Source organism: Tursiops truncatus, chromosome 18 (assembly GCF_011762595.2).
Source record: "Tursiops truncatus isolate mTurTru1 chromosome 18, mTurTru1.mat.Y, whole genome shotgun sequence".
NCBI classification, from domain to species: domain Eukaryota; kingdom Metazoa; phylum Chordata; class Mammalia; order Artiodactyla; family Delphinidae; genus Tursiops; species Tursiops truncatus.
The window spans coordinates 67,507,428-67,524,754 of NC_047051.1; the positions used below are offsets into that span (position 1 = coordinate 67,507,428).

Genomic DNA, 17,327 nt, shown 5'->3' on the forward strand with positions numbered 1-17,327 from the left:
GTTTTTACCTTTGTTGAAATAATAAAGCATAATATGTTGAAAATGTTGCTTTTTTTCTTCCACCGTCAATATTAAAATGGCTACACAAAAATTCACCAATTTTGATAAGTTCTTTTTTTAAATGCACACTGATATGACAGCTGTCACAATACAATCTAATACAGTTGTTTCAAAAGAAATTAAGGACAACTAAGCACTATTAGAGTCATCTTACGGAAAAAAGCCAAATGAACCTTTTGGCCAACCCAATACTTCCCTGGCTTTTTCACTTGCCCACTCTCCAAATGACTGTTTCACACTTGCTTCTGTCTCCTCCTACACTCTTATGCCTTTCCTCACCCTCAAGCTTCAATGAGAAAATGCAAGCCATCTGATAGAAACCTCTTATCTTCCCATCAGCACCCCTACCACTAGCCACATTCTGCACCTTCTCTCCTGTTATTGGGGACGAAATGTCCTGCTCTTATCAAAAACTCCTCTCTGGGGTGAAAGGACTAGGGAATTATTGCTTAATGGTTAGAGTTTGGGTTTGGGGTGACGAAAACGTTTGGAAATAGTACAATCTAGCTGTACAATGTTGTGAATATAATTAATATCACTGAAGTGTACACTTAAAATAGCTAAAATGACAAATATCATAACTATTTTACCACAGTAAAATTTTTTTCATTTTACTTGGGCTCGGATCCCACTCAAGGACTTTCTTCCTGCAAGATTCTCTCTTGCTCCCAAGCTGTCAGCCTTTTTCAGCCTTTCTCTATCTCCCCCTAACCAACGCCCCCCCCTCCCCCCCGCAGACCACTGGTACCAGCACACAAACATGTCCAGCCATCTCTTATCTTGAGAAAATGCCTGTGACCCTGGTCCCTCACCTGCTACTGCCTATACTCTGCTCCCTTCACAGCCATCCCCTTGAAAGTTTCTAGGTCTCTCTCTCCTCACCTCACCCACCCAATCAGCCATCCATCCTTCCCTATCCACAGGGACTGTCCATAGAGAAGACACAGATGAGCTCTATGTCATCCAAACGACCACTCAGCCTTCTTGATACACTCCTGACTTCCATGGCACTGTCCTTTCCTACCTCACAGAGAGTTCCATCTGGATCTTTCTCTGGTTCCTCCTCTGCCTGCTAAAATGTCTCCAGGACTCTGTTCTGGCCGTCCTTCTCTTGTCCACTCATACAGTACCCCTAGGTGATCTCATTCAGTCATGTGGTTTAAATACCTATTTATGCCAACATGCCCCAAATTCCCATACCCACATCTCCAACCCCTCCCTGGGTCTCCAGATTTTTACACCCTCCTGCCTAGCAGGCACCTCCACATGAATGACTTTCTGTCCCAAACCTTCTGTCCCAAGGCCCAGCTAAGGCCTTTCAAATGGCACCATTACCCACCCTGTCACTGGACTCAAATCATTAGTCATTTCCTTGATCCTTCTCTCCCTCACCTCTCACTGTTGCTTTAGCAAGTGCTGTCAACTGTTCATCTGAAACATACCCCGAATCTGTCCACTTTTCTCCATCTCCATTCCCCCATCACCTGGACCACTGCGATAGCTTGATCCCAGGATCTTCGGCTTCCTTCTTGCCTCCCCCTCTTCCCCCCAAAATAAATTACATCATTCCATGCTCCAGCTTAAACCCCTCCAACGGCTTTCACTGAACCTCCAATAACATCTAAACTCCTTACATGATCTGAGTCCAGGCTGCATCTCTCCAGCCTCACGAACCATATTCCATCTCAGTCACTGTGTTCTAGCTACTCTAGCCATCCTTCTGGTCCTCTAACTCAGTGGTTCTCAACCAGGGGTGATTTTGCCTCAGGGGACACTTGGCAATGTCTGGAGACATTTTGATTGCCACATTTTAGAGAGAAGGAGGTTACTACTGGCATCTAACGTGTACAGGCTGGGGGGTACCGGGATGCTCCTAAACGTCCCACAAGACACAGGAAAGCCCCCAAAGAATTATCTGGCCCAAAATGTCAATAGTGCTGCTATGGATTGAATATTTGTGTGCCCCCAAATTCATACGTTGAAGCCCTAATCCCCAGTGTGATGATATTTGGGGGTAGGGCCTTTGAGATTTAATTAGGTTTAAATGAGGTCATGAAGGTGGGGCCCCATGATGAAATTAGTTCCCATAAAGAAGAGGAGGAGACTCTCTCTGCCATGTGAAGACACAGGGAGAAGGCTGCAGTCTACAATCAAGAAGAGGCCTTCCACAGATACCAAATCTGCCAGCACCTCGATCTTGGACTTCTCAGCCTTCAAATTGTGAGAAGTAACTATTTGTTGTTTAAGCCACCATAAATATTTGTTATTTTGCTATACTAGCCCAAGCTGACTAAGACAAGTGCTGAGGTTGAGAAATCCTGCAAGTTGTCAAAGAAAGTAGGCACTAATCTCCTTCTTGCCTCAGGGTGTTTGCACAAGCTATTCCCTTCACCCGGAATGCCCTTCCTCTGCTCTCTGCATGCTCACTCCTTGGCATTCATAGCCCACCTCAGATCTTATTTTCCCAGAGATCTTTCTGATCCCCCATCCTGAAGTAGTACCTCTACTCCTGTCACTCTCTATCAGAGCCCATTTTAATTTTCTAAATGTACTACTTGATAGTTTTCTTATTTTATCTGTTTGTTTATCATCTGTTTCCCCCACTAAAATTAAGTTTCTTAAGAGGAAGAATCTTCTCTGACTTGCTCACCAGGGCCTAATAGGCCTTCTTGCATAGTTGGTACTCGGTGAATACTTGGAGAACAAACCATTTTCCAGTTGATTAAGCTTGTTTCCAAAAATATGTGTGAGTATCAAGTATGTACACTGTATAAGCAATAGGTGCTACAGGACATTTAAAACTGATGAGCACAGTCATCCCACTCAAGCAGCTTACAGTGGTATAAGAAGGAGAAAAATGTGCTTTTACACACCTCAGGCAGAATAGGACACACGCTACAGGGAGATGGTACAGCATCATGTGTGAAGTGCACGCATTGCCTTGTGAGATAACGCGTGCACGACGCCTAACAGTATAATGGCTGAAAGGTGGCATCATATAAGAGTCAGGAAGGACTGGAGCCCAGACTAGAGAGGTGTGAATCCCAGCTCAGCTGTTTCCAGCCATGTCACTTTCAACTCACTTCTTACTCTCTCTGTGCTTCAGTTTCCTCATCTGTTACATGCAGATAATGAAAGCGTCTGCTTCATAGCCTTGCTGTGGATTTAAATGAGTTATATTAAGTAAAGCACATGGCTACAGAGGTCACTAGGTCTGGCTACTAGTATTCAAAGAAAGGAGTGATCATACACGACTAGAGACAGGGATGATGGAAGGGCTGACTTTTGAGATAATGTGAATTTCAATGGAAAAGATGATGAGAGCCTTCTCAGTGGAAAGATCATATTGTACATCAAAGGAGATGCACCATGGCTGGAGTGTTGCTTAGGAATAAGGTCGGGCAAACATCCATTTTTTTCTGTTCACCCATCTGTGTAAAGAAGGATGCCTTTTTGAAGGAGAGCAATGGATGGAACCATGCTCATCCACTGACCCTATTATATCAGAAACTGTGAGAGATCTGGTCACCAAATCACCATATCACTTTCTATTTTTTTATTTCTGTCCCTTATGCTTTGGTTAAAAAAAAAATGGACTTGAACTCATTTTGGCTCTATACTTACTACTGTGTGAGCTTAACCTTCTGAGTCAATTTACTCACCCCCGAAATGAGAATAACAAAGCCTCCCCACTCTACTTTAGAGAAGTAGTAAGTGAATCAAATCAATTAAAACATGTGCAAGGCTTAAAGAGTGTTAGGTAGATATAACACTGATGTAAAATATTTTTATTACTATGATCCTTTTTCTAAAAACACCACCCAAGGTTTTACTCAGAAATAGTATATGCAATGCATTTTAATGTAGAAGAAAAGAATTATAGAACTTTAAAAAATCTCTTTGTACCTACATGTTTCAGGAAAGAAAAGAGAAGGTAGGACGAAGGCAGCTAAGAGGGCTGCATTTCCAGACCCCAGCAAAGGCGGACACACAAAAGTTTCTGCAGCAGATCAGGGAGGACCAGACACTGCTTCTACCCATATTACACTCCACCTTGGTGGGATCTGAGTTTACCCTTTGAAAAGGCAAAGCCAGACACAGGATCCATCCCCAAAGGGAAATGCCAACAAAATAGCCCCTCCTTACTTCTTGAAAGGAAAAAATGATTTCCTTTTTTTTTTGTTTTGTTTTGTTTTTTGCGGTACGCGGGCCTCTCACTGTTGTGGCCTCTCCTGTTGCGGAGCACAGGCTCCGGACGCGCAGGCTCAGTGGCCATGGCTCACGGGCCCAGCCGCTCCACGGCATGTGGGATCTTCCCGGACCAGGGCACGAACCCGTGCCCCCTGCATCGGCAGGCGTACTCTCAACCACTGCGCCACCAGGGAAGCCCCAAAATGACTTCCTTTTACTGTTTAGTCTAATAAGCAGGAATCTGGGCACCTCTGGCTCTGTCCTATGCATTGTGATGTTGGGGAAAACGTAAACTACCAAAATCCTAAAATAATCCCAGAGAGGCAAACTTGGGGTGAGGTGTGACTAAGAATTTCTTTAACTTGTAGACATTTCAAGACACATCGATCCATATTTTCTTAAGCCTCCCCATAGCTGTCTTTTCTTTCTCCTGAATCATAGGACTAAACAGTAAGACACTCTCCTCGAAGAATAACTACCCGGAGAGCAGAGAAACCGAGCAGCCACGATGGGAAGAACTCCTTCCTGGCCAGTGGGTGCTCCCTGCGTTTGCCTCCTCCCGGAACTCCCGTGGGAGCAAAACGGAGGCCGAAGGCAGGTTTCCTGGCTGAGCTAAGGCAGCTCCTTCCAGATCCCTGCGGCTGAACACCCCTTAAGCTCACTGAGTTTGATTCGGGGCAGGTGCGTCAGGAGAGTCCTTAAGCATTGGCAGCAGGCAGCGGAGAGCAAAGGTCAGAGCCAGGCTTCCGGTGGGATCAGGGGCCCACAGCCAGTGGGCTGAGCTGTGGAACCGCGCGGAAGGAGAGCAAAGCTTCCGTTATCTAATCAAGAACCAGATAAGAGCCAGGAGAAAAAGGCAGAAGGTACCACTCTGGAAGCTCAGGGAGGCTGAGGGAAACAGAAGATGGGAGCGGGCTCCCCGAAAAGATGGGGAAGCTAGAGAAAGAGTTGCAAAACAAAACAAAACAATGAGACAGAGTCGGGAGGGGACAAAAGAGGGAAACTGGGACGGAATTGAGTCAGGCCTGAGAGCCCTGGGGGAGGGAACCGGCTCTGGGCTGGGCGCTGCCCCCAGAAACTTTAACTCCAAGGCGTCGTCTGTCTCCTCCTCCCCCAGGGCTGTGGAAGAGGAGGGCAGGGGGAAGCCAGGCAAAAGAGGAAGGAGCTTGTCGTTTTAAGGGGCTACCTACCTCCTGGGCCGGGTCCCCAATTTTCTGGGTTTTGTTCCTGGTTGAAAAGGAGAAGTTTTACGTCACCCATGAGCGTCTGCATTTCTGTGGGATTCAAATACTCCTTAATTAGGTGTTGTCTCTTTACAGGAAAAGACGCCTTTTATTTCATCGTACTTTGCCATTTTAATTTTCTCCCTTCCGCGTTTAATGACTAGGTAGGGAGATGTTAAACAGCTGCTGTAAAATCTTACAAACCCCGCTCCCTGGGAGCGTGGGGAAGGAACTTCCTGGTGCTCCCTCCTGTCCCAGAGGGGGGCCGCCGCGAGGGGACCCCCCAGGTCCCAGCTTGGGGGCGGGGGCGGAGGGAGGGTGGGTGTGCCCTCTCCCTGCGCGGCCCTGCTGCCCCTCCCCCGCTCTACCGCACCCCACCCCCTCCTCGACCACACACCGCCGTCTCCTTTGGTTGCCCTTGGGGGTGGGCTGCAGGTGGTGGAGGTTTGAGTGGGGAGCTGAGAAACACACATCCGTCTCCTCCAAGGGGCCTGCTTGCCCCCCTCCTTGGTCACCCCCGTTCTAAGCGGGGCTGAGACTACTTCCCCAGAACTAGAGAACTTGCCTTGGGAAACTCTGGCAAATCAGGAGGGAAAACAACCGCGACAGAAAAGCAGAAGCGGCCAGGAAGATGTTTGGCCTTGGTCTGCTGGATACTGGCTTGCTTCTTGTGCTCTAGGTGTGAGGAAAACGACAGAAAGGAAAAGGAGCCATAGTTTTTCTACAGCTAAAAATGTACAGGGCGGGGGGCCCACACTCGCTATCTGGTTCTGGGCTGACCCTTCAGCAAAGGGTCAGTGTTTGTCTGCAAACTGCAGAAGCTTCCCAAGGGATCTGGAGCACAAATTTGCAGGGCAGCACAGGGCAGCGGTTTCCGTCTACTGAGCTGCGTATGATGCTTATACGCTCATTTTGCTGGCAAAAGAGCCTGTCATAAAATGTAATACTGACTATAAAACAAATCAACGCTTTGAAACGACTGGCTTCAGATGTTTTCATAAATCCCTAATGGCTCAGGCACTGCCTGCTATTGATAATATTAATGTGTTAATAGTTCCTCTGAAGCAGCAGCACTGGGTAGGGCCGGACACACACACACACACATGTGCAAATACAGATGGGAATACCATGGAACTGGAAAACAATGCTTTGGCTCTCCCTTGAAATCCACCTGCACTTCGTTGGCCTCAGAGAGCCAGATCCAAGTGAGAAATCGGATATTCTAAATTCTTGGCTGAAGCTCCCCCTTTAAAGTGTTTTACATCGGTTCACAAAAAAATATATAGGTACATGGGTACATATAAAAGCATGTGTGGGCACCCGTGCTCCTAGCAGCAGTATTCACAGTAACTGAAAGGTGGAAACACACCAAAGGTCCACTGACAGATAACCAAAATGTTATATATAGCCATGCACTGGAATATTATTCAGCCATAAAAAGGAATGGTGTTCTAATGCATGCTACAACATGGTTGAACCCTGAGGACATTATGCTCAGTGAAATAAGCCAGACACAGACAGACACTGTATGATTACTTATATGAGGTACCTAGAGTAGTCAAATTCATAGAGACAGAGTAAAATAGAGGTTAGCCGTGGCTGGAGGCGGGATGGGGAGTTAGTGTTTAATGGGTACAGGGTCTGTTCGGGAAGATGAAAAAGTTCTGGAAGTGGATGGTGGTGACAGCCGCACAGAAATGTGAATGTACTTAATGCCACAAAACTGTGTACTTAAAAGTGGTTTAGGGACGTCCCTGGCGTCCAGTGGTTGAGACTCGTCTCTTCCACTGCAGGGGGCATGGATTCGATTCCTGATCGGGGAACTAAGATCCCGCAGCACGGCCACAAAAAATTACCAGAATTTTTTATGGTCTTTTTTTTTTTTTGGCTGCGTGGCTTGTGGGATCTTAGTTCCCCCACCAGGGATCGAACCCACACCACCCACAGTGGAAATGTGGAGTCTTAACCCCTGGCACACCAGGGAAGTCCTCAGAATTTTTTAAATAGAGAAAAGCATGTGAATAATGGACATCAGAGTTCTCTACGACTCCCCCCCTCAACCTCCTACTCATGTCCCCTGCACAGGGCCCAGGGCAGCCTCCCCAGGGCCTCAGAGGGAGGTTGCCCCTGGCTCCCCCAGGACACGAGCTGGGCTTCCTTTGCTCTTAAAGAAATGGGAAGTTTTGTGTCTACAATTCTCCAGACAGGCATGCAGCCCAGGGAAACCTTCCCATTAAAGGAATGTAAGAACCAAGAAGGAGATTTTTCATGATATCATTTCTCTGCTCCTTCCTACCAGGCATTATTCAGATCGGAGGAATCTAAACCAACACTCCAATCTCCTTGCCAGTGGCCAAGGACACAGTGCTTTCAAGGCACTTTTCTGCCTCCGGACCACCCCAGCCCTCTGATTTATGGGATGACCAGAAAGGTCTAGAAAGTCGAAGTTAGGGGGAGAAGGTGGGGAGGGCTGGCACTGGCCGGACTGCAGCGTCTGCCTGCGCTTGCCTCTCTTGTCTTCTGGCGTTGCTCCCTCCTGAGAGGCACTTGCCTGGAATCGCTTCATGATTTTGCCCCTCATGGATACAAGCAGGGAACCACCCAGATACAAGCAGGGAACCACCGGTGTGGTTGGGTCCGAAAGCAGAAAGGAGTGCCCGTGCCCACCTAGAAGTTTCTCTCAGTAACACAGCAGACGCTCGACCTAGGTCACCGGTTTTCTAACGCTTGCACTTTGGGGTCAGTTTATTTAAGGAAAGCCAGAGTGGTCAAACCTTTGCCCTCGCGCCTAAAAGGAGACAAACGTTGGCATAATTCCTCCCATTCCAAGTCTCCCCTGGCCCTCCCTTAAATTTCCCTTATATGTCATTACCCCAGACCATCACACAGGCTTTGGTCAGCTTTGTGTCTACAGTCTGTCATGCCCGGCCTGCTTCTCCCTGCAGGTCCGGAAGAGGAAACCTGCAGCTGGTGAGGGAGAAGCCTGTTCAGAACCCTCCACGGAGACAGGACAGAAATGTGAGCAGATGCCTGTTCGTTTTCAGGCTGATGGGCCCAGTGGCAAGGACCCCAGACAAGTAAGGGGAGTGGGCTAGAAGGGTCCCACACCTCCTGCCGGGGAAGCCCCACTGGAAGGAGGTGGGGAGCAGAGCACAGGGCTCCCACTGTGGAGGGAGGGCCTTGGGCAGGGCAGGGTGCCGGGGACATGCGGCCCAGCAAAGGCAGAAGCAGAACAGAGTCTGAGATGGCAGCCAGCTAATGGGTTCAAAGCTGTTAGGACTCAGAGCAGGAAGATGCCGAACCTGCTTATCTGTAAGAAAATTTTGCAGCCAACATCTAGATTTTCTAAATCAGCCGTTTCACGAAACTCCCTGCCAGTTCATAAAATGCTTGCCTGACTTGCCTGTTTTCTCCCTATGATGCTATTTTATTAAACGTTGTTGAAGCTGTGGGAGGGGGCGGGTCGCCGCGAGGTTGAGGGGGAGAAGTGGAGAGAGAAGTCAGGGGTGAATTCCATTTTACTGTTATTTTAAAGGGAGTCTTTCTCAGTTCTGCTTCCTTCAAGGCTGCCCTAAATTTGGCTAGGTCCAGGATGGGTAGGCCTCCCCGATCATTTGCAAGGTTGGATTTAAATATGCTGTAACTGTGTGTGTATGTACAGTCTTGGCCGATCAAACATACATGTGACACGCATAGGTATTCATTATGTCAAAGCAGAAGCATGTACAACAGACTCTAAGGCGTGCCGGTGTTTACAGTGTTTGGAGAGAGATTTGAGGAAATTGTGTTTCGCTTTGTGCAGACATACTTGCTTTTGCTGGTAATTCTTCTGGAAGCCTGACCATTTTAACTACTTCAGCATGTATCACTTTGGGGGTGGGGAGAAGTATGCAAAGTTGCAAAGTGCTTTTATATTTTTAAAGGTGCTTCTCCCAGATGGTTGCCCTGCCAGTAGATGGTCCTTCTCTGGATCCACTTCCTGTTTTTCAGGCTGACCCAAGTTCTCAGACAATCCAGGGTAGGTCAGCAGCAGCTGGGGGGTCTCAGTGGGGTCTCTGAAACTCAAGGCAATGTCATGGGTACAGGCTCACCCAACCGGAGGCCGCAGGAGAGCCCACCTCAGGGTCCCAGGCAAACAAAGCTGCCACTTCCAGGAGCACAACTACAGCCAGGCCCTGGGCCACGCCTCAACCCTCCCTCCCCACTCCCACCCCGGGACAGATCCTGTCACCATGCTGCCACCCACTGATGCATCAAGCTCTCTCTGGGCCCATTAGAGTACGAACACTCCAAACACTGAATCAAGAAGGTAACCTTCACACATTCATAGCCTCCAAGTATCATCCTGAATCAAACAGGCCTGGCCACAAAAACCAGTGGAGAAATTCAAGACCCTCTCCTCAAAGGTTCACAGATACGAGGTCCACCTAGGAGACTAGCCTCAAGGACCCTCTGGGATCACTGTTTCTTCTGGAAGCCCACTCCTGGGGTGGGGGGGGAGAGGGGGTCCCATGGGCCTGTTCCTAAGCTCACAGCTGTGCACACTCGCCGGCTCCTGAGAACCGGAGCCGGATCATCAGTGACCCCTCGCCTCCTCCGCCCCCCATTTCCTGCGCTGGGATCTCGCGCAGAAGTTGAGCGTTTCCTGTGCCGGAGGGACTTCTCCCACTGGGAGCGGAAATCCCTGCGCTGGGGCAAGGACTTGCAGTCCACGTTTCCAGCCCCGGGAGCCGAGACTCCTACGACCCACCGGGTTCTTGGCCGGCGCTGCGGCGTGTAGGGAAAGATGATTACACTCGAAAGGAATCACGACTCCTCGCGGGGCCATTACTCGCGTCGCTCCGCACGCGCAGGTTCTGGCCTGGCTTTCAGCAACTCCCCCAGCTCGCTTACCACTCGCTCGTAATTTGTGGGCCGCGATGGAGCTGCGCCCGCGGCTGCAGTCCCCAAATGAAAGCACTTTTGCAGCCCGGACACCCATCGAGCTGCCTCCGCGCACGCCAGGCCGGCACCTCCTGTTCGCGCTCCCCTCTCTCCGCCCAGCTCCTGGCAGCTGAAATGGATGTGATTTCACGCACATCCTGCGTACGCACACACGCGCTTCCCCTCCGACGCCGCCGGCACACGCGCACGAGCCTGGACGTTTTCTTTTTGTGCGCGCTTTGCGAGACATGCTTTCCTGCGCCGGGTTCGCTCTTTTTGCTCCTTCACTTCCTCTTCCTTCGCCACTTTCCTCCTGAGTCCCCTGGCCTGGTTCATTCCCCTTCAGCGCCGCTGCCCTCGTGGTGCCCCCTCGCCCTCTCTGCCCGGAGGAGAGGGGGCCGCGGAGACGCGCCCTGCGCGCCGAGCGAGGGCCGTGCTGCGCGCGCGGCTGGGAGCGCAGGGCTGGCCTCTGGCCTGCGCCCTGTTTGTTTTCCCTTCGCTCCCTGAATGCTAGATTAAGACGTAAAGATTACCGGGGCCGAATAATGCCGGGAGTCAACACTCGAGCAAACAAAAGTGCTTGCACAACTCCGCCAACCCCGCTGGGACCCGGGCCGCGGGTTTGGGGGAGAGAACGCGCTCCTCGCTGCTAATTACAAATAAATGATGATGTGCTCACTAAGTAATTGATTTAATGAAGTTCCTATGAAACTATTAAACCCGGGTGGAGGTCAGGCTGGAGGCGCCCCAGAGCGCCCATTGTGGGCTGTTTAACTCCACCAGGCTCCTCGGAAAGACATCGGGGCTAATAGGTGAAGTCACAGCTGCTCGCGCTGACTTCTTGGAGCGCCCGGCCGGCCGCGGGCACCCTCGCGCCCTCCTCCTGTCGCGCCCTCTTGCCCCGCCGCCCGCGCCCCGCGCCGGCCAGCTTACCCACGCCACTCCCAGCCCCGCCGCCAGCTCCCGAGGGCCTCTCCAAAGGGATCCCGGGTCTCGTTAAGAGCGGGAAGTTGAGCACTGAACTTGTGCGCCCCGCCAGCAGTCGGCGGCGTCCACCGCCGCCCACCCCCCTCCTCACCCCACCCCCGCCACTTCGTGCAGGAACTTCAGCCAGTGTGCCACGCAGGGTGCTCGCGCGCTCTTGGCAAGGTGCCTGGAGCCCGGGCGTGTGCCCAGTGCACGGGCTGGGGCGGGGGCGCGCGGGGGGGGGGTGAGTTGTACGTGAGTGTGTCTGTGTGTGTGCGCGCGCGCGCTGGACAGTGTGTTCCGGGCCAAAACGCCATGTTTTTGCATCCCTTACCCTGACCTGGGGCCTGATCGTGCAAAGAAATAGTAGAGGCAGGGAGAAGGGGACCGAAGAAAGAGAGGCAAGAAAGATCACCCAGGTCAGCGGCTGAGCATGTGAGCCCCAGTCTTAGGTTTTGCAGGCCTGCTGCGGGAGGGGGCGGGGGTCGTTCTGGCACAGCCCTCTCTTCTCCCCACCGCCCACTTCGGCCAGCGTCCAGACCCCGCCAGGCGGTTCCCCACCCTAGAGCGACACCTCCAGCTCCCAATGGGGCGGAGGGTGGAGGCATCAGGCCCGAGTCTCTAGGCAGACAGATTCGAGCTACCCACCCCCAACCCCTGTCTTAACAGAGCCCCGCCCGGCCGGAACTGCTTCTGCAGGATGGCTCTCGGTGGGAAATGTGACCTCTCCTTATCCAGGAGGCCCAGGGAGCCTTGAGGGGACACATCCCCAGAAGGAGAATCAGACATTCAAATGAATCTAGAGTTAAGGGTGCTAAACCCCTGTAGGGGCAGCAAGGGTCCAGATCAATCTGTCTCTCTCTCTCTCTCTCTCTCTCTCTCTTTCTCTCCCTCTCTCTCTCTCTCTCTCTCTCTCTCTCTCACACACACACACACACACACACACACACACACAGAGGAAACAGCATATGACTGCGTTTCTCCCCACCTCCAAGGGACCTTGTGATAAGAGAAGGCCCATGTCCATCTGGAACTCCACACCAGGAGACAGGGGCTTCCATGGGGGATTCTGGCTGCAGAAATCAATCAGCCAGCGTATTCTGCACCCTTCTATCCAGCCAAGTCTTGTCTCTCCTCATCAAGAATTGATAGTTAGCAGAGAGTTTCTTAAAGCATGCATTGCATTTATGCCACAGTTAGTTGGCAGTAAGCTTCATTCCTTTTTTTTTTTTTTAATGTTAGGAATTTCCAGCTGCTGAAACCAACTTCCATTTGATTTTGAATCAAATGCTTGGAATTGGGGAGAAGGGGATCTTTTGGCGTGGTTGTTGGCACCCTTAAACAGAGCTCCACCCCTGTCTGGGTCTTCAGTCTCAGTGAAGGTCTCAACTTCCCACTCTGCCGGGAAACTGACAAAAATCTCTGAGTCTTGCCTGAGGTCTCAGTTTCACCGTCTGTAAAATTGGATCGGAGGTTCTTGGCTGAGGCCCTTTGGGCTTTATTTGTGATCTGTGAAGGGACATGAGGGGGTTGGAGGAAGCCAGGAAAGAAGCCGGTTTGCGCCAAGCCTTTGTCTTTCTTTGTAGAAGCTACTCCCTTTGTAAAATAACGCCCCGCCAGACTACCTAATAGATTTTTGCAGGGCTGGGGTTTAAATCATCCCCACGCAGGAGCAGACGAGACAGAGTGGGTGTTCCAGCCCAGCGAGTCCCGCGTGGCCCTTGTTTGCTAAACAATACTATCCAAAATGTGCCGAAAGCAGTGCACGCCGGCGGGCTCTCCTCCCCGGCCCAGGGCAGATGTTCCCATTTTGTTCCCGCCTCCCCTCCCCTCACCCCAGCCCCTGGTATTTCTTTAACGCCTGCTGCTGCCTGCATCCCTGCTGCCCTTAATGTAGGATGGGCCCTTCTCTTCAGCCTCCAAATGAGAAGTGACATTTGCACTCGGCTCAGCCAACGCGTGAGCAGAGAGCGGGGACACAGGCCCATTGACCGAGCGCGGCCGAGGGGCCGGCGGGCTCGGCGGCATCCGAAGCTGCCTTAATTAATACCATCTTAACTAGTCCAGCAGCCACCGAAGACAAAGTTGAAGAAAGACTTTAAGGCTGAGTGCCCCTCGACAAGCTCTTTTTCCCCGTGTCATTCAATATTTAATGCACCCGCTACTACTGGTGTTCCTTTCTCAGCAAGGACATTATTTTTTCACGGTGCCCATAGCCAGGGAAAGCCCTTTAGGCAAAGAAAATCAAAATGTTTGTTGTTTTGGATGACTTATAACTCTTGTTTAACACAAGCACTTTCAGGCAAGTATAACAGGCGCAGCCCCCAAAGCAAACAACACAGTTCTTGTGACAGAGTCGGACACAAAAAGCACATTGTCTTGCGGACTACCTCTTTTCTCTGGTGCTAGATGGGGGCCTGTCTCCGAGTGAACACCACGATGCCATTTCACTTTTGAACTATTGTTTTTGAGTTATGCCATGTGGTCAAAAGGAGCGAGAAGGGAGTTGTTTCCAGGCTCATAAGACAAACGAGTTGCCTTTTCATGGAAATCCCCCCGCGATCCTTGAAAACGGAGTTTAAATGTCACCTCCGCCTTTCTAATGGGCACAGGGCTGGAGGCGACCCTTCAAAGCGCCTGGGTGATAAACGACCCTTATTAAATATGGCCGGGGCTGCTGGGAACGTCCCGCGGCCGGCCAGCGCACGGAAGAGCGCCTCTCACTGGAGAGACCGGAGTCTCCCCTGCCTCCGAGAGAAGCCGGGCGGCCGAGGCCCCGGCCCAGGCTCGCGGGTCGGCGTGCGGGTGGGGAGCCCCGGTGAGGGGCGGGGGTCCAGTTGTAAGACAACTTCTTATCTGCCGTCCCCAACACGCCCGTGCTCCCCCATCCCCGGAGACTCGGCGTGAAAGCTTGGTGCGTTTCCCCCTGACTTCTTTTTGTCCGTTGCCTAGTGGCGTCTGCAAGTCTGAGCTGCAAAGTTACTGATTTGCAGGCTGCATGTTAAGGCAGCCCATGTAAGTAATTTCTCCGGGCACCCCAGCAAAGGAGAACAAATCGCTGACAAAGGCGAGCGCGTTCGATTCAGCGGCGTCGTTAAGGCAACCCCGAAGTATTCCTCCTATAATAAGTTCCACTTCAAAGGGTTTCTCATTCAGCGGTGACTGCTTCGCACTTTTATTAAGTCCGGGCTTTTTCACTCGGAGGAATCATCTGTTTGGTTATTTTTCATCGTGTTTATTTTTCACCATTCACACAGTACTTGTATTAAATAAACAAAGAACAATCGCTCTGCAAATAAAAGTACTTAGGTGGGGAGAGAAGGAAGAGGAACTGGGGCTGGGGCGCTCCTGCCCCTCTCCCCCCTCTTCTGACATCACTGACCCCCATCCCCACTCGCCTTTCTCTCCTCCTCTCGTCATTCTTTCTCCTTTCTCTCAAGCTGGGAGGTTCTGAGGGGGAATCTTAACAAAAAGTGGATGGAAGGACATATACATGTATTTCACGTAATACATATACTATTACATCTATGTAATGTGATATGTAATATATATTTCTGATCAGGTGAAAATCGACTGAGCTAACTTGGCGTGAAAGGAAAGGTCACTGCAACTGTATCTTAATAGAGTGTCTCGAATCACTGCGGACCCTCTGCCAGAGACTCCCCTGGCCCTGCCCATTGCCATAGCAATGCCTACGCTCCGTGTGGATGTACCATAAAAGCAGTACTTTGAATTTCAAAGAACATGCCTTTGAACTTCTCCGTGCCTGATTAGGCACTCGCGGTGTGTGTGAATGTGTGCTCCTGAGTGTTTGTGCGTGGGCGTAGGAGTGGGGATGACAGAGTATGAGTTGCTGTGAGTTTTTGTTCACGGGAGGGCAAGTGTGCTGGCAACCCCATGGCCGTCTCACCGTGGGCCTCCTTCTCCAACCCTACAGCCCTGGAAGGGTAGGTTTCCTGGACATGAGTCTATTTTGGTAGACTACGGGTGGGTGTTTGGGCCAGCGGGCAGTGTGATGTGACAGGCTGAAAGTATTACGATGTGTCTGGATTGTTTTGTTTCCCGTGTTCAGCTTTCCTTTCCTCTGACTTAAAGTGGTCACTTGAGAAATCAGATTGTCTCCGCAGCCCCCTCCCCACTTGTACTTCCTAGCCAAACTGGAATAACAAATACTTCAGGTGAACATCTCTTGTCCCCTTTCACAGAGGAAGAGATAGGCAGATACACTGATAGATAGATAATAGACAGACAGACAGATACAGAGAGATACACAGATAGAGAGACAGAACCACTGTGGTTTCCAAAAGCTTCCACAAAATACAAGATATAAATGGCAAAATTGCAATGTCACAGATAATTGGGCCTTAGCTTTCAAGGAGTTTGGGCCTCCTCTTTTCCTGTCTCCAGGGCTATCCCTCTTGTGTGGCCATCTCCAACTCCTTAAAAGAATATAATTCCCACCCTCAAGTTCTTTCTCAATACTTTAGATTTTAGGAGCATTAGTTTTACCAAAGAACATCCTGAATGGGGGAAAATATACATAAACTACAAATAATCATGTGTTTGAAGATCCTCCTAGCCTGGAAAACAAAGGTAGATGATTTAAACAATGTTCGCAAGGACCCCAAGGGCCACGTTTTGCCTAGGAAGATGAAGTCTTTGATGATAGCCAACTTAGTGTCAATAAGTGGCTTTCTTTGAGACATATTCAGATGGGAACGTCTTGCTTGCCAATTGCCATAGAAATCTTAACACACCATGAAGATTGTCCAAGCGCCAAGCCTTCCGTTCTGGACTAAATTACTTTGAAGTGGCGCAGGACGAGCAGTGGTCAATTTTAACTCTATAGACTCTGGACAGAGAACGCTGGGAGTGGGAGATTGTGCGTTTTAAAGCAGAAAATAAGAAGGGGAAACTTGTTTTATACACGCTATACAAGGTTCTGCTCATTGTCAGATATCTTTTATCTTTTATATTTCCCATGAATGATTCATGTCTTGGTGGCTTTGTGTCACCCTTCTTTTCACGAGAATCTTCATTAGAGAGCTGCAAGTCTTCCCATTGATTGGGGCCTTCGTTTACGAGTGTTTTTCTCCTTCGTGTGCTGGTTACTGTCACCTGGCTTCAAACAACCCTTTGCAACCTGTTTCACCTTTACTACATTTAACAAACCTGACTTTAAAAAACCGCTGTAACCCTTTGGAGAGCTGTTTATTGACATCACTACCAGTTGTTTTTAACTACTTGCCTTTTATCAGCTTTGTATCAGCCAACCTAAAAACAAGCAAGTGTTCAGCCTTGTTTATGTGGATAGCCAATTGCATTACTTTAAGCCACTTGGGCATTTTGTTGCCATGAAGCTCATTTCTCCTTAACACCTGCCCCAAAATGCTAAGTTACTTATCTCCACTCAACTTCCAAATAAACCACAGTAAAATTGGGTTCTGATCCTATCACCTGATACACGAGGTGTTTGATGCCCACTACGCAACTTCACTCAGGATGTGTTTAACTCCATACCCATCTTAGCTCTGGATTCTGCTTTCATCTTCTTTGTGTCTGGAAACGTCTCACTGTCCCTTTCTCTATCTTTTCCTCGTTCTTTTTTACCCTTTTTCTTTAGAGGCTGGGCAGCAAAGAAATACTAAAATTTGTTTTTCAGCTCTCCACTGATTAGGATCACTAAGGACATTACTAATCTTAACAAATGAATGCAGTAACCCCTAAGATTTATGCTACCATTCTGTGCAACCTGCAGGGCTTAGTCTTCATAAATATACTGTACTTTCTAGATTAGGCTGTAAATTAGACCAAGCTGTTAAAGTATTTCATTGCTTGGGGAGGGTGAAGAAATAAAGAGATCAAGGGAGGAGAACCTTCTGATTACTACATGAGCAACCTGTTCTGTCTGGAAGAGAATGGCATTATGCGCCATCACGTAAAACATAAGCAATACATATGAAG

At 49.8% G+C, this 17,327-nt stretch overlaps 1 long non-coding RNA gene across 1 annotated transcript; it reads left to right on the forward strand.

The window, feature by feature from the left end:
- The first annotated feature begins 4,963 nt into the window (after positions 1 to 4,963).
- LOC141277067 (uncharacterized) lies at positions 4,964 to 10,990 on the forward strand. Its single transcript, XR_012327757.1, has 3 exons — positions 4,964 to 5,114; positions 8,420 to 8,551; positions 9,398 to 10,990. It is a non-coding gene; the product is annotated as an uncharacterized lncRNA (long non-coding RNA).
- Positions 10,991 to 17,327: the final 6,337 nt, after the last annotated feature.